This window comes from Opisthocomus hoazin, chromosome 3 (genome assembly GCF_030867145.1).
Source record: "Opisthocomus hoazin isolate bOpiHoa1 chromosome 3, bOpiHoa1.hap1, whole genome shotgun sequence".
NCBI lineage: Eukaryota > Metazoa > Chordata > Aves > Opisthocomiformes > Opisthocomidae > Opisthocomus > Opisthocomus hoazin.
Window position 1 is genome coordinate 48224588 of NC_134416.1, and position 27037 is coordinate 48251624.

At 42.9% G+C, this 27037-nt stretch overlaps 1 protein-coding gene across 9 annotated transcripts in view; it reads right to left on the reverse strand.

Moving 5' to 3' along the window:
- The window catches only part of SNTG1 (syntrophin gamma 1), a 365296-nt gene extending 338926 nt beyond the window's left edge, over positions 1–26370 (reverse strand). For all 9 annotated transcript variants that reach the window (XM_075416176.1, XM_075416174.1, XM_075416180.1 and 6 more), the window contains exon 1: positions 26037–26370. The gene's annotated coding sequence lies outside the window, so the exon portion shown is untranslated. The remainder of the gene's footprint in view (positions 1–26036) is intronic.
- Between the last annotated feature and the right edge of the window lie 667 nt (positions 26371–27037).

The window sequence follows — 27037 nt, forward strand, 5'->3', positions numbered from 1 at the left end:
ATTCAGCAGCAGCCCCACATTGTCCCTAGCCTTCCTTTTGCTGCTGATGTAGTTGAAGAAGCCCTTCTTGTTGTTTTTGACATCCCTTGCCAGCTTCAATTCCAGGAGGACCTTAGCCTTCCTCGTCGCATCCCTGCATGCTCTGACCACATTCCTGTACTCTTCCCAAGTGGCCTGCCCCTCTTTCCACATTCCATGGACCTTTCTCTTCTGCCTGAGCTCCACTAGAAGCTCCTTGTTTAACCATGCAGGTCTCCTGCCTCCTTTGGTCGATTTCTTTCCCAGGGGGATGCACCGCTCCTGAGCATGGAGGAAGTGACTTTTAAACAGCGACCAGCACTCTTGGACCCCCCTGCCTTCGAGAGCCCTGGCCCATGGGATTCCTCCCAGTAGCTCCTTGAAGAGGCCAAAGTTAGCCCTCCTGAGGTCCAAGGTTTTGATCCTGCTTATCGCCCTGCTTCCTCCATGCAGGATCCAGGTAAATCCTGTTACATCCAGGTAAGGTTATAAATCCATACAACACTGGAATTTCAGAGGATTTTCCAGGATAAAGCTATGAGGTGTTAGCTTATTTAAATTGCGCATTCATTCACTAGCTAATATGGGGAAGAGAATCTATTTTAACACACGTTGACTAGCTGAAGCGAACTGTCACTGCCAGCAGTACAGCATGATGGCACTCAGAAAGGTATCAAACAACACTCTTCTTAGCAAAGGCATAAACTAGTACCCCAAAAGCAAAGCAGTTGAGAATCATGACCAACCTGACCCCAAGGTTGCACTAGTTTAAAACCTGTCTTAAGACTAACGTTAACTCCTGCACAGACAGTCTTATGTAGGCACAGAGCAGCTTAAGAGTCATTCTGTGTGTGCCTCAACATTTTTACATTGCTTTGTAGAAAACAAAATGACTGTGAAAATGTTCAAAGCAACTGGTAAAGATTCACAATAAAATGGGCTCTGCGGAGCTCTGATCGAGACACTGAAGAAACAGGGACAAACATGAAACAGTTTATGCTGTGTAGTCTTTGTAACATACCGAGTTTCCAGACAGCTTCAGTGGTAACCTCCCTCACCTACTCAGCACTCCAGCTCTTTCATGCCGTCTTCAGACCTGAAGGCATCCTAACAGTTCATCTGAGCTGATTCAACTTTGATGAGCTGGGATTCAAATATCTTTTTACTGAGAAACATATAAAAGTGGCATGAACTCACTGACGCAACATCAAAATCTGTCTCTTGGTTCATTTCTGTTCTTGCACACAACCCAAATATTTTGTGAAAGATCATAAATTGTCAAGATGAACGTTTCAAAGAAGCCAGAGTCATGCTTTCATTGCAATTTCTCTGCTAAAAGAGTATTTAGAAGAACAGACTGTTGTACAGTACACAAAAAGATGTTAGACAATTTATCAGGCTTGTTTTAGTTGGGCTGCCAAGAGGTTTTGAAAGGACCATGTAGAGTACAACCAGGAAATCCAGAGAATAAGATAAGAGCACAAGAAAGGAACTGTTAATTTTGAGTTATGGATAGCACTAGCTTACTGTACAAAGAGGCCGCACAACCGCCACGGACTTATACTCCAGTGCTATCACTTAAGAAAGTAATGGCGCGTGCAAATGCAGGCAGGAGTCAGTCCTTACAGACAGCCACCTCGGTGAGGAAGGAAGCCAGGCAGACAGCAGCAAAGTCGGGACCAGCTACGTACCCCAATGCTTTTCGCGCTGCGTTCAAGCTGCCTGGATATGGCGGGCAGCACAGCCGGCAGTCACCGCAGGCACGACCAGCCCCAGCGCCTGCGGTGTCCCAGTCACAGCTCCCACCAGATGGTTTCCCTCCCAGTACGTCCGGGCAGGAGGAAGTACAGCGGCAGCACATGCTGCTCTCCTGGTATCACTGCTCCTGGAGCCTGCAAACTCAGAGTAACACAGCCACCGCCACATCCTCCACACACCAGCTCCCACCTAGAATAGTGCCTTTCTAGTGTCAGCTTTGTGTCCCACTTCCCTTATGATAGTTAATACTTTCTCTGACCCTTTCTGACTATGTATGTCATCAATATCAAGTCAGTAAAAAAATACTGTTGTAATTGAGGGAACTGAACAAATAGGGCTGAAGCCCTTCTTGGAGAGGTATTGCATGAGAATGCAAAATAAAAACAAAAAAACCCAGTTTTTAAAGCTTATAAGAACCTTATAAGGAAGAGATTTAATGTTTATCAGAGCAGAAGATCTTTGGGAGAAAACCAACTGACCTAGCTGTGGCAAGGAAGCTTTCCTCCACAACATGGTCCAAGCTGTATTAAGGCCCATCCCCTTCAGTCTCACTGCTCATTAAGCAAAATTAAGTCCATCTCTACGATAACAGAAGTGGAGAAAAGCTTACCAAGGCTGCAAGCAATAAAAGAATAATTTCCTGAATGGCAGTATCTTCTCAGCAAGCTAGAAGCACTCTAGCCAGCTTCTAAAAGATCTCCCATTTCACAACACATGAGCAGAAACAGGAACCATGATCAAGGGGCTCAGTCAAGTGTAGAAGCCCATCACACATGACTTCCTCCTGTTCACTGTCTCATTTTTTCTTTTACTTATATTCATAGTACCTACTAAACATAATTTTTTACTGGCTGACTGGTTCTATTTTCCGCTGTGGTCAAGCTGAAAACAGCTGTTTAACATTCTTTGATGAGACAAAGCTCTTTAATGAGCTTCATTGCCCACCATTTCATGGTTACATCTGTAAAAACACCATTTGAAATACTGCCATTCCATGACATACTAAAGTCTTTTTTTCAGCCATGATCATCTCCATGACTGCCAATGTCCACTAAGAAAAAAAAAAAAGATGAAGGGGCAGAGACAATGACAAGTTGCAATAAATACATAAAGCAAGTGAAAGAGGTAAGTAAAACCAGTTACACCAGTAATATCAAAGAAAATTAAGGAGAAAAAAGAATAAGACACCTATGGGCAGGAAGATGGGGGAGGCAAGAGAAGCATAAATGGTGTTGACAGCATGCAAAATAAAGAGAAGTAAGGAGGTAAAGAAAATTATGATACTTTGAGCATCATTAGAAGTAAAAAGTAGTCTTTTATCTTCTTCAAGAAATGTGGTCAATTATAACATAAGTACTCTAAGACATCTGAAACTATTCAGGAATACTGGCATGCACTCATAAGATCCCTGTTCAGAAAGCAATGGTCAGGTGCAAGAACTCTTTTAGAGTCCAGCACTGACAGTGCGAGTGCTGGTTTCATTGTAAGACGCAAATTCAGCTCATCCATACTTCTTACTCCAGTGCTTTAGGTGACATTTTTGTAGTTACAGCTTCATTCTTCATATAAAGAAGCTTAATCAACCTCATCAGTCACACGTCTATCAAGAATATGTTTTATCAGCCTCTACATTGAAACTGACAGCAGGGATAAAATGGATTACAACAGCTTGAAAGGCTGGACCAGACAACCTGTTGAGGTCTGTTCCTCGGCTGTCCTATGATTCTATCATCCTGTGGTCTTGGATGTAATTCAGACTGTTCTCAGTTCTCAATGGCCCACAGTGCAGAGCAGCACATCTGACACCACAGACACAAACCCATGTGCGCAGGTGAGCATTAAGTACTGCTGTTCTGGTGTGATACTTTCATGCCATTTAGTAAAAGCATTGTTTTCTATATCAACTAATGCCCAGGAACTCATAAGAGTAATTTTAGTAAATTCCTCCAGTGGAGGACGAACAACAACCAAAAGGGTTTTGATCAATCTTCATCTGTTTTAGCATGGATTTTTTTAAATGACCAAGGTCTTCACTGCTCAGCTTCATATTTGCATTTCAGTTGTTTTACTCTCTAGACTAGATTTCACTGAATAAGTCTGTATTTTCCAGAAAGATAATTGCATCAACGAATGAACGCTCATTGCAGTCAAAGAGGGAACAATATGCTTGCTTTGTAATATTCTGCTTTGTTTACTTTTCAAAGAAAATAACTTCCTAGTAATTGCAAGGAAAAGGAAAAGGGTAAAAATGTTACTACAGTTAATGCAGTTATAATTCACTTTAGTCCTAGCCATCGGCATAATTGTTAACATGTTCTGTTCTCTTATTCATAAAGCTACCACTGGAAATTGTATCACAGCACATTATACATTCCCTGTAGCAATGCTCTTGGCTTCAGACCTGATGAACTTAGTTTATATTTTTTCATTGAACTACAAATTTATTAGACACAGCTCACTATTTTCACTTGTGATATAAATTTGTCTGACTTATTTCTCAACTATAAAGTAGTGATTTGTCAGCCTTTGGTAAATGAAAGTCACTTTAGCATAGAATAACCGTTCTCACTCGCTTGGTTGATGCCACCAGATAATTTTTTTTTTTCTAGCTGGGTATAAAGCATACTGAGTGGCTAGCAGAGGACAAAAATGTAGGAAAGATAAATCATATATTCAGCAAAACAGGTTACTCATACGTGAAGACATAAAAGAAATGTAAATCCACCCATATGTTTTAGTACTGCACATTAAAAAAAAAAATTTTCTGCAAAAAAAAAAAAAATTAAATGGCATGGATGTGCTTACAAGCTTTTCTGCATATTGATCCTGTTATTTGTTCAGAATTAGCCTTTAAGATTAGCAGTAGTAGCATGTATGAAAAAATTGCATGTGACCACACTCCTCACTTTTCACATTTTCTGCTACACATCTGTGCTGAGTTCTTACACAGAACTCAAACAGACAAGGTAAACTACATATATTCCAGACTTTTTTTTGCTCTTTACCCTGACCTGTAAGATATATTTGGGTATTTCCCTTCTTTGCACTGACGCACTTGGTTTTGCAGTTCCAAAAATTCCTATGAACAAATGTTTTTCAGCATTCCCAAGTCCCATCCAGCATAAATCACTCATTTTCCCAGCGATCCATAGCATGCATGCACTAATATTTTGCCAGAAGCACAATTTTACCAGAATTTACCGTTGTGAAATTTTAGTCTTTTTACAGAAAATACACTCATCTAGACAAGAGCATTTTACACCTTTCATTTGAACAAAAACCAACAGAAAGCACGAAGCCAGTTTATAAATTGTGCCAATTGTGCTAGCAGTGAGACATCTTACCCTCAGTTCTAGAGGTAATTTGTTTAACACAGTTTAAAAATGCAAGTCTGATTGCTACATTTAATTTTCAAAAGCACTGCATGAATACTGGAGGATCTGAAGAACTCTAGAACAACTTCTCCCCGAAAATGCAGAAGCAATAAATAAACTTTATAATTTCTCTAAAGTTCCTTGTAGTGTGTTAGATATCATCAAAAAAACCCCAGTAAAACTCAAAAGTGAAAGAATTTGTATTTACAATCAGTAAGCAAAAAAATTTCACTCCATAATCCTCTGTCACTGCCACAAGGAATGAAAGAGTACAAAGTGACTCTTCTTTCTGTGAGAGAGTAATCTTTGCTATTCTTTTAATGACTGGAAATCTGGCATATGTCAGAGGAAAATAAAAAGTTAAAATGGTAAGAAGTATTTAAACACAAATAGGGGTTCTGGAAGTTTATCCTTGTGCATTTCAATCAGGTTTTAGGGCTCCCCTATCCCTTTGGACATTTTGTTGGGCAGCTCTTGGTTTACAGCTTCCAAGCTCTAAATTGCTTTAACCTTTGTGATTAGATAATGATGAACTGCGGAGCCCAGAATTATGTGGTAGAAGCTTTTTAGCCTTTCATCCACCCAGTTTCTTTGCAAAAAACCTACTGCCACTGATCACGGCTTCTCTTAGCCCATTTGTTGAACTCTAAAGTAAATTTCACAGTCCCATAGCCATAATTTTAAAAGTACTCGGACAAATTAATGGAAGCCTATGCCTCATATCCCCAACTACATTGATGAACTACTTTCCCCAGTGGTATCATAATTACCAATTTGGTCACAACAAGATTTAACTAGGACTCACAACACATTTTCTATAAATACACAATTGTTCCACTCCATTAAATACAACACAGTATGCAAAACATCCAGAGAGTGACAGAAAACCAAAGAGCATGTTGGCATAGTTGTCATTATTTTTTAATTCGATTGCCTAAGAAAATGAAGTTTGTTTTATCACGCCGCATGGATAGGCCCACGCTACAGTGAACGGGTGAGAAATACCAGCACGTCTGCACATCTCCAAAAGCCTTTATGAGTTCTTCCCCATACTGAATTTCAGCAAAATGGGTCACAGAGGAAGCAGTACTGACAATGAAAGTTCCTAAAGGTTTTGTGCAAACACGTAGCTGGATAAAACAGAATCTCCATTATTAATCCTACTGGCAATTAACACACATCCACCAGGGATGTGAGCTTTTATTCTTGACAGATAACCTACCACCTCAAAATAAAGACAAATGAAAACACTGCTTGCAGAATTACCAGCTACTGTGCAGGAACAGAGGTCCTACAGTGGCGGGACCACAGAGCTATTTACATAAACGTAATACATGCAGGACCACAGTGGATTATCACATTTAAAGAGAAAACATTTTGCAATCCTCAATGCTATGCCAAAATACTGTATCAAAACAATAACTTCTTATTAAGCAAAGCATGGCCCTAACGGTGAGGCAGTCTGAGTATCAACTACAGTTGTGGCCTTATGATAACAAGACAGCTACAGAAGAGAAAGGCAATGGCACTAGAAATCTTTGCTAATGAGCATGTATTGTGTGCAAGGATAGCAAAACAAGTTATAAGTGGTTTAATGTGTCACATCAGTAACTAATACACCTGCTTGCTGATTTGCCCTACAAAATGAGTCACTGACAAGGTGCTGTGGGAAAGACGGGATTGTAATGGGTGTTCTTCTCTCTCTTTTTTAAGGGGATGATGGCCTTACACTATTACTACTATGCTACTGACTATGCTAAATAATACTATTTTCACAGTAATTGTCATCAATTCTACATACACATGCCTAATACACTAGAGGCCTCACCAGAACATGAATATTTGGTAAGATGGTGAAGTCATCCTAGCCCCCTTCTGGTTTCTCAGCAAAGCTTCTGATTCTTACTAATGACCATTTAATTTGTGTAAACTAGGATCATTCCTATGCCTCAGCAAAAAACTACCTACAGCTGTAAACAATAGCAAAGCAGGAATGCAAGAGTTGATGTTGAACAAGGGTGCAGGACCTGGAAGTCTAGGTGCTGGCCAATGCTACAGCCTGCAACTCGTGTTAGCATAAGTCTGCCTACTGCACGGCTGAAGCAAGTGTTAGTGGTTGGTTTGACAGGGTTTTCTAGCTGGCTTCATACTAGGCTATCTTTCCACTTCCATTGAAATTACTCGTATATTTCAGTTTTGTTTTAATTCTTCCCCATAACAGGAAAAATGTAACATTGTATCAAATCCATATCCAGATTTGCCCATGGAATTACAGCAGTTTTGAAATCAACTACTAATGTAGGAAAAGAAAAATTTTAAGTCACAACTTAAGAAGAAGCACAGGTTACTATACCATATGCTCAGCTGTTTGTTTAAATAAAAACAAAATGCAGTTTATCTGGGGAATTTATAGGTCTGTGAATAACAGTCCCCTTTTTCCTTTTACAGTGCTGTAGTAGAAAAAAAAAACATTTATCTAGGAGTTGTGGTACTATTTGCAGACAAAATGCTTGCAAAGAGATTCCTTCAAGTGCTTATTACAGTATGTGAATTCTCACACCTCCAAATGTTCCTCCTTAAAATGTATTAATTAAGACAGAGACTGGAAAATGAGCAAACGTGACTTCATATCAAATTTAATTTATGTCAAGAATAGATTTAGACAAATCCATTTTGAATGCTCCCAAAAAAAACCAACTTATTTTCCAGGTTTGTGTAATGTTCTTCCAAAAGGTAGTAACACATCAGAGAAATCAATGACTTCAAGTAGACAGAAATTTGCTCCTACATCATGAAAAATACTCTTGAGAAATCAAAAACGCGTGTAAATCGGTATCTAAAACACTATATGCCTCAACTGTCTCTAACTATTGAAAATGAACCTTTATGTAACCATTCATTAATGAAGTCTCAAAGTACTAACCCATGTGTCCACGAAGTATGAAATTAAGCTAACTGGTATGAATAAGTCAAACGACATTTATGTGACTTGCTCAAGTCTATGTGGTGATCACAGAGTAAATCCAACTCAGAAATTCCAGTTCACCATTGAGACCCTGCACTATTCGATACACTTGACATTGCCAAACACAAATAAACAGGTTTAAATTAAAAATTACAGTTTTGAAATTTTCTTAAACTTCAGTAACAAAAAATATTACACACAGAGAAGTTTGACGTGAAATTCCACTAATTACAGTTAAGAAAATCTGAAAAAAATTGTAACAGACCAGTTTAACTATCAGTTGATCAAGCAGCTTCTGATCAGCCTACAAAACCCACCCATCAACCCATAATCCAGCCAAGGTACTCTTTGGTTAAGACAGGGTCACCACTCCTTTCTTCCAGCAGTATGCCCGTTTGCTACATTATTTTTGGACTACAAATTCTGAGGCAGAGAGTATGCAGTATAACAAAAACACTGCGATCTGTTTTCGAAAGGCAGAGGCAGGTCACAGAATCACTGAATGGTAGGGGCTGGAACGGACCTTTGGGGATCATCTAGTCCAACCCCCCTGACAAAGCACCGACCACTCATCCAGCCCACACTTCCTGAGCTTCCCTAGGAGGATGTTATGGGAGACAGCGTCAAAAGCCATGCTGAAGTCAAGGCAGACAACATCCACTGCTCTTCCCCCACCTACCCAGCTTTGCAGCCATCCAGCACTGCCCACTTGAGTGCTCAGTGCCCACAACAACATTTCATGAGCCTGATGGGGACTCAGACAGGAGCCAGCACAGCACAAACCACAGTCCATGTCTTCTTTTTGGGTCTCCCCACACATCACACCTTCACAGTCTGGATTCAAGAGTAAAATTTTTCTTCACTAATTCACTGCCCTTTTTTAATTCACTATACATTCCAACTGACATGTGCAATTTCACTTGATCAAGCTGTTTGTTCTGAAGTCCTTTTCCTGTATTTTTAAACTGAACTCTTGACACTTTGAGTTTTCTGTTGCTGAACAAACGGAAAATGGTTTAAGTCCAAAGAATATAACACCAGTCACTGCCATGACTGCCGTCAAATGCTGAAGACTCATCTATAAACAAAACAGGGATGTTTTATCAAGCCGAAAGTAATCTGCCCTTGTCTTGTATCTATTGCCTAAAGGCAGATGTCTAAAAACAGTCACATCGAGCATATGCAACTTCACTGAATAAATGCATATTAAATAGTTTTAAATTGAATAGTGAAGAGTAGTTATTGAAACAACAAATACTATTTTTGTGCGCTGTGTCAGGATGTTTTAATACACAACAATATATCTTAAGTAGATTCTGTTATTGGATTAGCAGGACAAAAATGAAAAAAAAGGCAAAATTTCAGTTACTCAAAAATTAGCCATTAAGATCTCACTGAATTATATAAAACTATTCATATAAAACTATTCAAAATGAACGACTGAAAAAACTTCTCATTTAGGCTTTAAATCAGTTCCAGATGGAAACCATCTGCAAGCATCCTAGTAGAAGTTAAGATGACAAGTGAACATTATAAAAGCAGATTTTCAAGTACAGCATTTTTACTTTCATATGGGACAGAAAAATATGTATTACGGGAATTTCAAGGGACAGAACAGACAGTTTAGACACTGATGGGTTGGTGGTAAGAGCAAAAATCTCAATAAGCTGCTAAACACAGCACCTAATGCTCGGTTTTACTAAGCAATACGCTTGAAAACAAAGAGAGAGCTTCAGCCTGATGTGAGGGCGAAGGAACTGGCAGAGGCATGTAAAGCGATGATTTAACAGGCCAGGAAGATGATCCTCACTTGTGGTTCTGAACAGATTTGAGGAGGGTGAGAAAGATTATCTGAAAGGGAGTCAATCCCTGTACAAGCACAGGCCACCGTGTACTTTCTGCAGGTGTAAAAGAAGCCACAAGAACATCCAGCCATGTAATGTGGCTGCTGTCACGATCAAAGACTTTTTTTATAGATTTCCAAAATCCAGGGCTACCAAGGCTGACAAGCACTTCGTATATCATATTTAACACACACATGCAGACATGTATCCATTACAAACAAATGTATACACACATATATGTCAGAAACATATGTTGTCAAGTGATACGCCTGTAAAGCATACAATAGAAATTCCGGGGGAGGGGCGGAAATGATAAATGTGAAGCTCTAAATAGGGACCATTGTCAAAAATATTAAAATGAGCTACTCTCAATTTACTGATTTTGTCATCCCTTCAGGGAAAAGTTGGCTGAAAAGCAAAAATCAAACCATATGGCAATTAAAGAGAAATATCTTCTCTGTACATATGTATCGGTAACCCGAAACAGAAACAAATGTTCTACCTGAAGTTTTACAGATGAGTTGACAACAGTCTTTGTAACTCAAGTCAGTTTTACTTCTATCATGCTGGCACCTTGTACCTGAAAGTGATGCCATCTCTCCTCGCTGCTGTATTTGTGAACAACACAGAAAGGTTCTCCACTTACCATTTCTTCTTTGAATTACATACTTCTATATCTTTCTGTCATGTATTATAGGATTATTGTGCTGAAGAACTCATGTGTTTCCAGCAAGTAAGTCTCAGAACTATGAATCTCATAAATAACCGTGACTAATCACATGCTCTCCTGTAAGCTACCACCCAAGCAGATGGCCAGAAAGAACCTAATGTCTGGCCTTCCTGGTGCTGACTGACTGCAAACGCAGGAGCTAGAGGCTTGATGGGCCACAACGTGCAAGATGGGAGACAGGAAGAGACATTGTGTCAGTCATGGTTGTGAGAAGGAAGAGCCCAGGCTTTGCGGGGCACAACACGTCCCCCAGAGGTGGTTTTTGCCACAAGCAACTATCTGTTCCACATTCACTGACCTGCAACAGAAATACTAAGTCCAATCCTTGCAAATAAAAAGGGTGGCAGCGCAGAAATCTCTGATATGCATCTTCTATATTCTTTCAATGGGAGCACTCCAGCAAGGCCCCAGATACCACGTAACTACTCAGGCAGAAGGGACCACCACATAAATCATTTCACACTTCAGAAGCTGCTTTGCATGTTTCAGTAAATGAAAGGCTTCCCAGACTGATGAAAACTGAGCTTGTGGTAGAAGAACATGCTCTCCATGGTCAAGGAAGACAGAGCTGATTCAGTCACACATCATGCCTGTCATGTTCTCACAAAACACCTGCACTTTTGTTCCAAGCAAGCGCACACAGGCCATCAGCAGTACAACTGCCATGAGGATTATCCCACAAACCACTTCTCTATACAGAGAACAACACACAATGTCTCCTTTCCAGAAGCTACAGGACTGAGGAGCCTTTTGGTTAAGAGCAGCAGTATCCTTCACTTTAGATATCTGCTGCATGTTATGCACCAGTATATATTATATGACTCATAGCAACAGCATTTGTTTTGGTGAAATATGCAGGCTTCTTTCCTGGACCTCAGACTCTGGCACAAAAGCAAACTATGGCTCTTCTCAGTTTTCTTCCTGACTGTGTTAGACAGCACTGTGCAAATAATACAGTATGCACAAGCAGATGAAAAATTAGAATCATTGCTTCAAATATGAGTTTTCACAGTCTAGTAAGCCTAACCATAAGAAACCACCCTTAAAAAAAAAAAAACAAAAAAAAAAAAGATACTGGAGTTCAGAGGAAGATAGTCAACCTCCCATGCACCCAGTACACACACACCAGACATCGTTGGAACCAATGTCACAGAGCATTACTGTGAATATTTAAATGCTAGATCCAGAGACTCTAGGTTCAGAGCTTCAATTCACCATGAAGTATAGATCCATTAAGGGGAGGAAAATCAGTGGGACAAATGAGAAGGTAACTGTCCCTTCTCAATTAGCATTAATCAGCACATCATGGCTAGGCCTCTCTGCATGTTTGGGAACAAGAACCTAGCTATGTGAGTTCCCCAAGCCAGCCTATGGCTCCATATTGCACTGATCTGTGACTTTGCCTACTGTAATTATTTATAAATTACTACTTTATTGATTTTTACTTCCCTTTTTTTAGAGTTTTAAACATGACTCTGGAGATCTGACTTGCAGACTCTATAGGGACCCTCATCCTAAATCAAAGGCTGCATAGATAGGTGTTATTGGTATCTACAGTTATTGCCAATCTAGAGCATCTCGCATGTGCACTCACTATGCTGGATTTTTGTGCATAATCAAAAACTCAAAGGTCAAGTACTGCCCCTAATCTGCATCCTGAATGTGCTCCAGTATTGTGAAAACAATTGGCTTGTATAAGAGACTGTAATTTTGATGTCTAACATTACTCTGTGGTACTTTAAAGCATGTTTTCAGGTTGTTTCTCATAATTTCTAAATACAAGAGTGTATTTCAGATGGATGGTGTTTAAAAAAAATCTTTCAAATGAAAGATGGTATTTATGTAATTATACCTTCTTTTTAAGCTAACAAAAAGCTTTGACGAACACACAGACGGGTGTTTTGGGCAAAACCATAGGTTTTGAACACACAGCAGGACGGTTTATACACTCATAAATATAGGTTACTACTACAGATGTGTATTTTTAAAAATAAAGGACTAGCTTTCCCTGCAGTAGCATCTCCAGCTATTTACATGTCATAAACCTGCAGAAAGTGACATTCAGCTGTACTTGCAAAACTCAAAAATATTGCACGTTTTTTGTGAGCTTTTGTGCAGAGGTTTTTCCAGCACTTTAAATGCCTGCAGAGAGATTCTATATGCAGCAAGATCTAAAATACTTCTCACCTTCAAGAAAAGACAATTTTGCTGCCATAAAATGAGGAAAGTAAGTTAATCTTCTGTATCGCTTTGTAACTGGACTAATATTGACACTTGATCCATGAAAGCAGCCTCCTTCTCATCTACTTTCTCTGAAGAATTAGTCTTTAGAAAGCTCACAATCTTAATTTTACACCTTTACAGTTGCCTTTAGAGGTGGTTCCAGCTATTTGTTCCAGTTCTATTTGCTGGAAAGGAAGGTGCCCAGACAGTTTTTCTAAGGAAATTAGAATTGTGACATGAGATCCATAATTCCGCTTAGTCTCCACAGACTTCCAAGCACTTTAGAGTTTATTATATTAACAGGTGTGTGTACAAAGCACAATTTATTGTAGCATTTATTTTGAGCCAGAGTTACACATATATACATGTATAGTAGGGCACAAATAAGAGAAATCCTGATGACATCACTTTTGCATCTCTCCTATCACGAGACAACCCGAGGACCTCACCAATTTCCATTTTGCTTCTTGTGTACTAAGACGCCAGCCTCAGGTAGCCTGAAGAACCAGAGCATCTCAACTACACCCCTAAATGGACCTGCAGAAGTGAGTGGTCCGTCTAAGGATGCAACTGAATCCCTGCACGTGAGGTCCTGCTTTAAATACAGGGAACTTAAGGGACTTTTGGAGAACAATAACACACATACAGTCGTTCCCAGACATTTCTCATATGGACAGGGGCAGGTCCAACACGCTTCTGGCAGAACTCCTCTGCATGAGTAGCAGGTCCATACTGCAAGGACGTAATTCTGAATATTGCTGAACAATTCCAGTCTTGGGAAGCACCACTTTCCCCTCAAAAACAGAGACAACAGCTCTCTCATCAAACATCTTGCTTCTGTCCCTGCAGTTCTCTCTCTACTTTGTCTAGAAATGCAGCTATTCACCTTTTCCTCTTTTCAAGGATCATAAATAGCCTCTCTCTATCACAGCATAAAGAATGCAAAAGCAAACCCACTGTATTTTTCTGCCTTCTTTAGTACAGTCTACTTAGATGTTTATGACCCCAGCTGCTGGTGATCTCAGACTTACAGTCCTGCGGCTATCAAAGAACTGTATAGAAGGCATACTGCTGTATACACACAGTGGTCAGTACTACCATGCAGTAGGTACTGAAAAACAACAAGAAGGGCTTCTTCAACTACATCAGCAGCAAAAGGAAGGCTAGGGACAACGTGGGGCCGCTGCTGAATGAGGCGGGTGTCCTGGTGACGGAGGATGCGGAGAAGGCAGAGCTAATGAATGCCTTCTTTGCTTCAGTCTTCAGTGCTAAGACTGGCCCTCAGGAATCCCAGGCCCCGGAGGTAAGAGAAGAAGCCTACAGAGAGGACGACTTTCCCTTGGTCGAGGAGGACTGTGTGAGGGATCGCTTAAGCGATCTGGATGTCCACAAATCCATGGGCCCCGACGGAATGCACCCACGAGTGCTGAGGGAGCTGGCGGATGTCATTGCTGAGCCACTCTCCATCATCTTTGAGAGGTCCTGGAGGACTGGAGAGGTGCCCGAGGACTGCAGAAAGGCCAATGTCACTCCAATCTTCAAAAAGGGCAAGAAGGAGGACCCAGAGAACTACAGGCCGGTCAGCCTCACCTCCATCCCGGGAAAGGTGATGGAGCAGCTTATCCTGGAGGCCATCATCAAGCAAGTGGAAGAAAAGAAGGTTATCAGGAGTAGTCAGCATGGATTCACCAAGGGGAAATCATGCCTGACCAATCTGATAGCTTTCTATGATGACATGACTGGCTGGGTAGACGAAGGGAGAGCTGTGGATGTTATCTACCTTGACTTCAGCAAGGCTTTCGACACAGTCTCCCATGATATCCTCCTGGGGAAGCTGAGGAAGTGTGGGCTGGATGAGTGGTCGGTGAAGTGGATAGAGAACTGGCTGAATGGCAGAACTCAGAGGGTTGTCATCAGCAGCGCTGAGTCTAGTTGGAGGCTGGTGACAAGTGGTGTCCCTCAGGGGTCAGTACTGGGCCCAGTCTTGTTTAACTTCTTCATCAACGACCTGGATGAAGAGTTAGAATGTACCCTCAGCAAGTTTGCTGATGACACCAAACTGGGAGGTGTGGTAGATACACCGGAAGGCTGTGCTGCCATTCAGCGTGACCTGGATAGGCTGGAGAGCTGGGCAGAGAGGAACCTGATGAGGTTCAACAAGGGCAAGTGCAGGGTCCTGCACCTGGGGAGGAACAACCTCATGCACCAGTACAGGCTTGGGGTGGACCTGCTGGAGAGCAGCCCTGCGGAGAGGGACCTGGGTGTCCTGGTGGACGACAGGTTAACTATGAGCCAGCAGTGTGCCCTGGCTGCCAAGAAGGCCAATGGGATCCTGGGGTGCATCAAGAAGAGTGTGGCCAGCAGGACAAGGGAGGTTCTCCTTCCCCTCTACACTACCCTGGTGAGGCCTCATCTGGAGTACTGTGTCCAGTTCTGGGCTCCCCAGTTCAAGAAGGATGAAGAGCTACTGGAGAGAGTCCAGCGGAGGGCTACAAGGATGGTGAGGGGACTGGAGCATCTCCACTACGAGGAGAGGTTGAGGGAACTGGGCTTGTTCAGCCTGAAGAAGAGAAGGCTGCGAGGGGACCTTATAAATGCCTACAAATATCTGAAGGGTGGGTGTCAGGAGGATGGGGCCAAGCTCTTTTCAGTGGTGCCCAGTGACAGGACAAGGGGTAATGGGCACAAACTGAGGCACAGGAAGTTCCGTCTGAACATGAGGAGGAACTTCTTCCCTCTGAGGGTGACGGAGCACTGGAACAGGCTGCCCAGGGAGGTTGTGGAGTCTCCTTCTCTGGAGATATTCAAGACCCGCCTGGACAAGGTCCTGTGCAGCCTGCTGTAGGTGACCCTGCTTCGGCGGGGGGGTTGGACTAGATGACCCACAGAGGTCCCTTCCAACCCCTACTATTCTGTGATTCTGTGATTCTGTATGAGGAAAAGCGTTTTGTCATTTTATGCTCCTGAGAGCAAAAGCTGGCAAAAAAAATCCATAGCAAAAAACATCAGAGTGCCCTATCGGTATCCTTAAATACCTAGTATCATTCTCTCTAATGAACAGCTGTATGTGAACGAACATCTTATCTGCATCTTGCAACACTTAGAGAGCTTGTCGTTCTATTTGCTGAATTACTAATTCATTCATTACTAATACCCTTCATAACACATTGTAAGCCATTAAAAGCTTCTGCTTTACTTGGTAAACACTTCACTGACATAAGGAAAGCTTTATTTAAATTAATTCCTTTCAGAAAGAAGTAAGGAAAAGATGCTTATAGCTTTCTTTATGATTTCAGTCTTGAGATTCAGCGAATACCTCCTGGCTCTACCATAGCACGTACAGATAGGGTGAGGAATTCCCATTAAAGGTACTATGTCTCCCCGCATAACAAGTTACAATGTCTAAGGTCAGCAGCTGCACCGAATCTTCTCCTCGTAAGAAAGCATATATAGATATGTTCGCCTGCGTATGCAGGTTCCTGACTGTGACTTTTTGTGACAATAAGTTATTGCAGTTTGTCCACTTCAGTACTAGAGGACACACACTAAGTCTGGGGATATTTCTCAAATAGGCACTTCAGACCAGGTCTTCATCTTTCCCCACTACTACCCAGTAGAAAACATACTTGATTGTTCTCCAACACGCTTTCTTAGGATAGGCAGGCATCACACTTCTTCATAATGTATGCGAATATAAACAACTCCTGAAACTGAACACAGAATAAAACCATCAAAAGGCATTCCTGTTTGAATCTGCTCTAGCAAACACCCTTGCAAGAAAAGCTTATTAGAAAATAACACAAAGCAGTGAAGCAGGTGCCATATTCTGAGGACTGCCTCCTACAGAAGTGTTGGTCTGTATCAACTGGAGAAAATCTCTTCCCCTTAAACACGGCATTGGGTGCCAGAAGCTTAGCAGGAAGCCGTACCAGCCTGTAAACTCCTTGAATCCATTCTCCTAGCTGCAAGAGCTTAACAGGAGCTTATCCAGATCACTCTGATTGGATTCACTACCTACACAAAAACAGGATGTCTTGAATCTACTGGTTTCACAAAGCTGAAATAAAGAGCTAACAAAAAATGTCACAAGAGTCTTTCTCCACCGGTCCTATACTGACATCTCATACTTCTTCCGAACATTTCAGCTGCAAAGCCTGGAGGCTGAGGGAGCAGAGATGCAGGTCCATTGCCTAACGACCCTCTCAGAACTAGATGGGCTTCCCTGTCCTGGCCGGTCAGCCACACTGGATATCGCTGCTCTTTTCACTCTGTCTTAGCAAAGCATTTATTTAAGGATCAAAACTTTTGATGTTTAGAACATTTCCTGAGTTTTACCACCATACCCAAACTTGCTTCACCTGTCTAACAGGAATCTGAGGGACATCTCTCTCTGTGAATAACAGACTTCCTTAACCACAGGTATCAGCCAATCCACATTAGTATCTTTCCTGCTTTGCAGAATTTCCCATCTTACATTTGATACAAAGCAGTAGTCATACAGCAATTATTTTAGAACTACGATCTCTGGCACATTATCAGCTTTTTCAGACATAAGATTAAATACAGCAATAACATGACAGTGCGACACTCACAAAGTCCAACAAGGCCAAGCACAAGGTACTGCACATGGGTCGGGGCAATCCCAAGCACAATTACAGGCTGGGCAGAGAATAGATTGAGAGCAGCCCCGAGGAGAAGGACTTGGGAGTGCTGCTGGATGAAAAGCTGGACATAAGTCGGCAATGTGTGCTCGCAGCCCAGGCAGCCAACGATATCCTGGGCTGCATCGACAGTGGAGTTAGAGAAGCCTGAGGAGAAATGCCCCCCCCAAAAAAAATAACTCTGTACATTGTCTCTTATGCTAGCTTAAAAGGCAAATCAAAACAACAAGGCCAAGTGCAAGGTCCTGCACATGGGTCGGAGAAATCCCAAGCACAATTACAGGCTGGGCAGAGAATGGATTGAGAGCAGCCCTAAGGAGAAGGGCTTGGGGGTGCTGGTTGGTGAGAAGCTCAGTATGACATGGCAGTGCATGCTTATAGCCCAGAAGGTCAACCATATCCCGGGCTGCATCAAAAGCAGCATGTCCAGCAGGTCGAGGGAGGTGATTCTGCCCCTCTGCTCTGCTCTGGTGACACCCCACCTGGAGTCCTGCATCCAGCTCTGGAGCCCTCAGCACAGGAGAGACATGGGCCTGTTGGAGCGGGTCCAGAGGAGGCCACAAAAATGATCAGAGGGCTGGAGCACCTCTCCTATGACAACAGGCTGAGAGAGTTGGGACTGTTCAGCCTGGAGAAGAGAAGGCTCTAGGGAGACCTTACTGCAGCCTTCCAGTACTGAAAGGGGGCCTACAGGCAAGGCAGGGAGGGACTCTTTATCAGGGAGTTTAGTGACAGGATGAGGGGTAACAGTTTTAAACTGAAAAAGGGTAGATTTAGATTAGATATTAGGAAGAAATTATTTACCGTGAGAGAAGTAAGACACTGGAACAGGTTGCCCAAAGAGGTAGTGGAGGCCCCCTCCCTGGTAGTGTTCAAGGCCAGGTTGGATGGAGCTCTGAGCAACCTGGTCTAGTGGAAGGTGTCCCTGCCCATGGCAGGGGGGCTGGAATAGATGATCTTTAAGGTCCCTTCCCACCCAGACCATTCTGTCGTTCTAGGATTCCGCGACAGGGTAACTGATTGGACCAAGCAGGCTTTCTACTTCTCCCCAGACATGACATAGTAAGGTCTACAGTGTAATACTCTCTATCCTAAATCTCATTTTTCTATATATTCAAACTATATCCTCAATCCCTTATTTCCTTGCAGAATAAAATTGCATCATGCCAATTTATCATTTTTAGGTAAAAATGAGCTAGTCCAGGGCTAAAACCTAAAAATACACTTAATAAGACCAAAGTAATCATGTTCAATAATGAAAAAGAAGAGTGCATATACAATGTATGAATTTAACAGGAAAGGTCCAATTAATTTCAGTAGATGCTGGATGATGTTCTTGAAATTTACAAAAAGGGAAGTGGTCCCCAAATATTTCCTTCTTCCATTTCCCACAATGCTTTTTAACAAAAAAAGTATGTCTTTGCTGTAGTTAGACAAGTGTAGCTAATATATAATAGCTAAGAGTTAACTATAAAAGAAAAAATCAAGTTGATTTCAAAGAGGAAAAGTCATGGGCTCAGTCCTGTAAACACAAAGTATATAAAGAATAATATATTAATCTCAATAAACAGTTGTACATAGACACACAGAAGCATAGCAAAAAAAAATACAGAACCTCAGACTTGAGAAAACAATTGATTGGATGGAAAATGTAATAGATGAGGAAAATAATGCTTGGGATTAACCTTGATATTTTCACTTCAAGTACTGTAATATCACGAAGAGGTTAAAAAAGAGACAATAAGAGGTACATAAATGGGCATGTCATGCAGGAACATAGCAATAAATGGCATTATCAAATCACTGTTAACAACTGGATTCTCCATTAATCAAAGCATGTAATGAATACTCATGTAGTCCACCTCCTCAGTTTTTTAAACTAACAAGAAAACTTTGCAAACATAAATAGCATTGAGAACATGAATAATGACATAAGAAAAAGAATGTATAAACACTGATCAGTGATATCAGCTGCCCCTTAGTAGGTTAAATAAGTTATTTATTGTAGTGAAAAGGAAAGCAGCTGTATAAAACAGATTAATAAACTGAAATGTAAGCAATTTTAATTAAGACACCCCAAGAAAATAGCCCAGACAACCTCACAACTACGTAAGGCAGTAAGTTGTGAAAAGAAGTATATGACGAACCATTACTACAGATGCTTAAGAACTAACTAGCTGAAAGACTAACGACATGACGTAGAAAGAAACTCTCTACTGTGCATTCAATTATATTGGAAGATCCTTCCTAATCTCAGCAAGCTAAAGAGAAATGAGAGGTGATAATCATCAGATGCTGTCATGATTTCTATATACTTTGCTTGGAAACATCTAGCACAGTTACAGTAGGCATCCTCCAGTAAAATTCCCTCACGAATACCACTGTATTTGACTGAGAAGTTGCTTCCGCTGAAAAAGCAAGAGAGTAGCTATTTATGCACTCACATTAATAAAGTCGCTCAGTTTGCGGACAGGGAGCACTGCCACTGACTGCACCCCTGGCAGTGGCCAGTCATGCCCCATTCATAACACAATAATCGCTCAGCTCCTCTGAACTGTCACCCCAGTTTGCTTTCACATCCATTCCTCCATGTTATTAAAGCCTAATGCTGATTTTGAAAAGACAATTTTTTATTACGTTACATTCTGTGTTCACAAAGTTGTTTCATACAAAAGCAAAACACATAACCCACAGAATGAGAATGAAGGCACTCCAAACAAGAAAACCCATCAAGACACAGGTCTGACGTCGATTTTTACTCAGAATCTATCCTCAGTAAAGAGCTCTACACATGCATCAGTGTGTGTTTTGTTACATGACAACAACTGCTCTGCACGGACCAAACCCATATATTGCCACATGAATGTTTGCCATTTAATAACCGATTAAAACAGTTTTGCGAAGAACTGTTTGTGCATTCTGCTGCGTTCAGGAACATACAGCTGCGATACCAGTCAGTAATGGATAAAGGCAGACAGCTGTGTGTGATGAAACCCAGAGCCGCAAGACAACTGCAGAGCTGATTATTTTCCCCTCCTTTTTCACTTGAAAATAATCTGACTAACATAGATCACTTCTCAAAGGCTGTTTATAATATACAGAAAATGATAGGAGAGACAGAAGAGAGTTCTCTTACAAGCATAATTCTAATTGCTTTACTTCTTTAGGGGTCAAAAGCAAGCCAAAGAAAATCAATGTCCATTTGTGTTGCAGAAAGCAACAGTAAACTGAAACACACAGTTCATTATTCACAACTGTTAAAATAGTCAATCAAAACATTTTGCCATGTAGAGCAACTAGAAAAAGCTATCTCACATAATTCTGAATTAATATATGTTTAGAAATAACAAAGCATTTCATAAAAAGAATTTCAGAAACAATCCTGTAATTAAGAATCAATGTTTTACAGTAAGGCAAATATTAACTACTATATTATGAATATCAAACTTTGAACAGATTTCCACGAACTTAGTATTATACCTGTTGAAAACAGGGACTTTTTTACACTAAATTCAATAAAAATAGAAGCATATTTTTTATATCAAGAACAAAACAGAGGGTAGGATTATTATCACTTGTCAGATTCTGTTATCTGTACAGGACGATTTCAAATTCCCTTTAGATTTTGACAGAAAGTGGAAGAAAAATTAATGTCATCAACAGCACTCCCATTCTTACTTCTTTCTGGACAGCTATATTATTTTAAATAAATTGAACACAACAGGTGGAGGGGGAAAAGGCACGGGCTTTGTTTTATTCAAATAGCCTTTGCTCACAGTCAAATGTAAGTCTACTTAAATAAATTTGACAAAAAGCAGTACAAAATTTACTTAAAGAGTCATTTCTAATATGTTCAACAAGAAAACCAGTACACTGTCTGCTATGTGAAAAAATAAGTCGTTTAAGATGGAACGAAAAATATAAAGAACCCATACTTCAGAATAATCTGATGAATAAACTGTTCCTCCCCGATAACGTTATCTCAGAAGCTCCAAGCAACAAATACTTCAGAAGTGCTTGATGTCATCAGCTTTAAAAGCACAACTTTGAACCAAAATCTCACCTGATCAGGGAAGAAACTCCTAAATGTAAGAGCAAGTAACAAATACTTCACAGGAAAAAAATAAAAAATCCAACACTCTTGAGATGAGATCTAGACAATAACTATCTGCAGAATAATCAATTGAGCTAACAATCAATTGCACTCACAGCATCTCTGAAGCCATGAGTTCTGTCACAGATTCAGTACCAGTGCCAGCATTACAGCAGTAAAACATCAGTGCCTTTACCTCAGCCACATCTCACCCGACCATTTCACCGGCTGTTGAAAAGCACCCTGCCAGCACCAGTGTGGGACTTTCGCTCTTCTCCAGGGCTTGTTCCACTCCAGAAACATCCATTTCCACCCTCAGGGCAAGATGGACATGCTGTGTTCAGCTCCTGACATGGGGGACCTCCTGCTTTTCACAGTGGAAGGTACAGCTCAGCCTTCCACAAACCATCCATACCTCATCGTTAAAGTCATTCTGAATACCTGAGTGGCACAAGCAAACCTTGTCCAGCAGTATCATCTGTCCATGTTGTGGTCTCCTGTGCAAAACCCAATCTTTTAGAACATTTATACACATGTAATTCAAATCTACTGTTACTCTCACAATAGTATCACAGTGATGAACTTCTACAGTTTTGTCCAATCTCATCTCAAACACTCTTCTTGATTAGCTTCCCTCTACCCATTACTTTAATAAATTGAAGAGAGCAAGTCCCCAGGAAACAACCCAGCCCTTGGCTCCTGCACCACCAGATGCATCGCACAACCGAGCGTTCCACCTCTTTTTGCCAACTCGAGCTAACTACCGAAGATAAAGGTCAGAGTCCCAAGCGACAGTGACAGCCACATGTGAAGCATGCAGTGGCAAAAAACTTTCTTTCCACATCAATTAGCTCCTCTTCCTCATAAGGAGTATACACATCACCCACTAAATCAATCTCTCAAGACAGACAATAATTTCCTCCTTGGATAACTAAACATACATGTGAATTTCACTAGCTGTGTCTCCAGTGCATTACCCGGTGTTGATTAGAGCTGTATCTTTGGCCCATAATCTGTTTTTGGTTTGTTTGTTTTTTCTTTAAGGTATGCTTTTTCTCCTTCCTCTCATCTGCAACAGGAATGCAGAAAATTTAGGGTGGGCACAATGCCAGTAAGGCTTTCTGACTCTTCCACTTACAGCAGGTAAAACTCGGGGCAAATACAGAAGGTCGGTTGTGTAACCATGCTGAGCCAATGTCACAGCATACTGCCACAGGTACACATTGATCCAGCAGACTTAAATTGGGATTCAACCCACCCACATCTAGTCCTCTCCCTGGAAACCTGAACTGAAAGCACAGCTCTGAGAAGGTCCAAGAAAGACCACATATTAAATTCATTTGACATTTATTGTTCACTACAACTCTTTACCTTTTTAACAATGCATGCAAGCAAACCTGGCGATGACTATGGGCAAGAAATACTGACAGTATCACAGTTTTCCTAGTAGCTCAGGCACAAGGACAAGTGCTAAATTATGAGCACGAAGAAATAGTACTTATCTGAGCACTTCAGAGGAAAGAACTGAGAGCAGACTACAGCTCTTGTTTATTTAATATTTAAGATTAATAAATAGAAATGACACATTCAATAGGGTTGGACTGACTAGGAAAAAACCATGCTTAACTGTTGCTATGTTTAATTTTGCCTGCAGGTCTTTCTGTCAGTTTGTGAAAGTTATGCCTGACAAGCCAAACAGCATGTCTGAGCAAACAAGAAAAAAATAATGAAAGAAACCTAATCTCTGAGCTTGCTCAGAAATTTCTGAATCAAGTCAACATCTCCTCTATTAAAGAGATTTGCATAGTTTTAAAATAAAAATCCATGCTACAAAGTTACATATAATGTACTTTGCAAATCTCTGATTCAAAAGATACAAGCAAACTGGGATACAGAACATTAAAGATGATATTTGAATAGCCTTACAGTGAACTGTATGATGGCCACTTCTGAGTTTTTAAGAACTACACATATTTTGAACTGAAGTATAGATATGCAGAAAGGCTTTCTGACAAACACCAAGTAAAAGAGAAAATGTATGAAGATAAAGGTGTTTGATTAATGTCTTAGAAGTTGTCATTTTGTAAATACATCCTTCAAGACCTCAGGTCTTACCCTGCCCTTTCTTTTCAAGTTTCTAACAGAAAAATAAATGTTCATTTTTTTCTATCAGACCCTGTGAAAACTCAGTTCTTTGGCCATGTAACAGAGTGAAAATCTGGCCATAAGTGAAAGTCTAGAGCAGCATGCTCTTTTATCCAGTGATGGGGACCTTCATTAGATTACCTCATAGCTGTGGGACAAGATACTGCAAAAGCCAAATGATACGTCATTAAATTACGCTTTCTTCCTCTCCAGGCAAAGGGCGAGTATAACATTAGATTACTTTGAAGGACTAAAAAGAAAAGAGCTCTACAGCACGTATCAGCAGTGACAAAAGCTGATTCAATTTTTAATACCCATTTAGCTACATAACCAGGTATGAGCAGTTACTTATGTTAATTGTGGAAACCACAAATGTAATGTATAGTCCAAATTAATTCCGGATCAGTGCATGCATCAGTGGTTTATGACCTCCCTTGCACATGACTAGTGAAAGCCTGCCACTCTGCAACAGAGGAAGGAATTACTACAATAAAACCATAGGCAGACTTTGCTAAAATCTATAGATATGACACAGAAGAAGCGGAGTGTTTTAAGTAAAGGACAGGTTTGCATCCCACTGTCTAGCAACAGTTATTCTAATTCTGTTTCATAGTATCTTCAGAGTCAGAAATATGAGCCACTGGAATGCTGTCCGTAAACTGCACTAAAACAAACGACATTCCCCTCAGCTGGCTTAGCCACAGTGAGCTCCATCCACCACTACAGGAAAGGCTTACTTTACCTCTCTGATATAAACTTGAGTTACACTTTCACAGTACTGCCATCCCAACATCTTTTAATCATATTATGTCAATATTGCATCTACGTAAAAATGTGTATTTCGGTGCATAAAAAGATCTCTTGCAGCTGACAAATCAAAGTGCATTAACCTGGGAAGCTCTGAGATTGCCACGCACACCCACACATGCCTTTTGCTAGAGATCTCACGGATTATAAAATGAAACATCCAAAACTCAACAAACATTTCACACATAGTGGTATTTCTGCAGGAGCATATGCTTCCAACTTTGAAACTTATACTTTTATCACTCTTGGCAAGTTATTTCCCCAACTTCTTTCCTACACATACACCATGCCCAGTTGCCGCTGCTGAAACTACCACGTTCACTGGAACTGAGCTCTCAGTGAACTGTCAGAGCTTAGCTACAGATCTGTGCAAATGCTTTTATTCTGTGCTGCTTTCGCCTTAGAACAGAACGTACATCAAGGTCACTGTAAAAGATCGTAGTTCTCAGGCTCACAGAGAAGACACCTAGGCAATCAGTAAGAGCAAACTTAATTAAACACTGTCTGAAGTTCTGTCTTCTCCCAGACCTGCCCAGAATTCACAACTCTATCCCCTGTGTTTCAGAGACAGGTGTTTCACAGATACGGGAAGGCAGGCTGCTCAGCTGATAAGCTATCAGCGCTGAAAAGTGAACAGCAGAATTCTTCCTTTGCAGCGTGACAGGTCTGTTCTGAGCTCTCCGAGTTTTTAGCAAGAGATTACAGCCCCATGGGCCTCCTCCTTCGAAGTGGAGTTCCTCCAAGAGCAGAATTATTCCCCTGCCTGCAAACCGTGCTCCATACACTGAAATAAATTACAGTCAACTTTTTGTTTCGTGGCAATGTCAAGTACAGCACTAAATATCCACGGGGTAAAAGTAACCAAACAAATAAGGCTGGGCAAACCACATCCTCACAGCAAAGAGCATCTCAAAGAAAATCACCAGGTAGGGCCCAAGAAAGTTAAAGGCATAAAAATCAGAACTCTGGGCGCACTACCCTTCTGCGTAAGGGAGTCTGGAAGGCTAACAGACACCATGCCCCTCTCCCACAAGCAGCACCTACGGAAAGAAATTACGAGCACCCCACAGCTCAGTTACAGCTCGGCACAAAGGAGGAGGCGTTTTACAGTAACGCCTGTAAGAAGGTATCGTCTCTTACAGCTGCAGAAGCGGGAAGCACCGAGCCACGGCGCTCCCCCCCCACACCCCGGGCCGCCGCGCCGAGGCACCGCATCGGCGGGATGCCCACGGCGGACTCCGGCAGAGTTGGAGCGGGTCTCCCCCCCGCCACCCTCCCGCACCGAAACGCCTGAAAACTGGCCCCCGGCCGTCCTGCCCCCAAGCCGGGAGCGGGCGACCGCCCCGAAAGAAAACATAACAGGAGTCACCCGAGGGGAAGGCACCGCAGCGCAGAGGCAGCGGAGCGGGAGCACTCACTTGGCTGTACCGCACCGCCGGGCGACCTCCTCTCAGCCGGTCGAACGCCGTGCCGCTCGTCGTCCCCGCACCGCTCCGCTCCGCGCGGTCGCCGGAACACTCCCCCGGGGCGCCGGTACATCCCAGGGCTCAGCCCGAGGGCGCAGGGAGCCCGGCCGCCGCGCCACGCAGCCCGGTGCCCATGGTGCCCGCCGCAGCCCCGGCAACCCGCGCCTCTACCCGCCGGCGCTACCTCGGGGGCGGGCCGCCGGCTAACACGGCATCGCGCCCGAGCCGCCGCCGCGCCGAGGGGGAGCGTGGGGCTCCCCGCGCCCTTCCCGGAGACGGAGCGGGGGCGCCGGGCGGGGGCGTGCGGGGAGGTAGCGCCGCCCCTCCGCGGCGGCGAGCGGCCAGGCGAGGCGAGGGGAGGCGACGCGGCGCGCCGCCGCCACCACCGCGGCCGCAGCCCGCCGCGGCGACGCCGGCCCCGCCCGGGACCCTCGCCCGGCCCCCCCCCGCCCCTTCCCTTTCCCCCGCCGCCGCTCTCGGGGCGCTCCGTCACGCCGCCCCGCTGCCGTCGCCGCGAGATTCGGTGACGCGCAGCCTTCCCCCGGGCCGACCCCCGGGCGGAGCGGGGCGAGCGGGCGGTTAGGCGAGGCGCCGCGCCGCGCCCCAGGGGGGCCGCCGCCGGCGGGCAGCGGGAGGCTCTGCCGGGAGACCGCGGCCCCGCCGCCGTGCCTGGCCCGGCCCGGCCCGGCCCTTTGCGGCGGTGGGCGACCCCCGGCGGGCGAGGGCAGCGCGCTCCCGGCCTCGGCGCCGCTGGAGCTGCCGGTCCGCCGGGGGGTGGCGGTGTCCCCCCGGGCCTCGGGGGACCCCGCTCGCCCGGGGCCCGCCGAGCCCTTCCTGCGGCGGTGGGCTCTCCCCCGTGCCCCGGCGGGAAAGTTATCCGCCTCAGCGAGGCTCCGTTCCCGCTCAGCTTCCCCTGGCTGCGTGACTAGGTCCAGGCTGACCGCTCGCCGGAC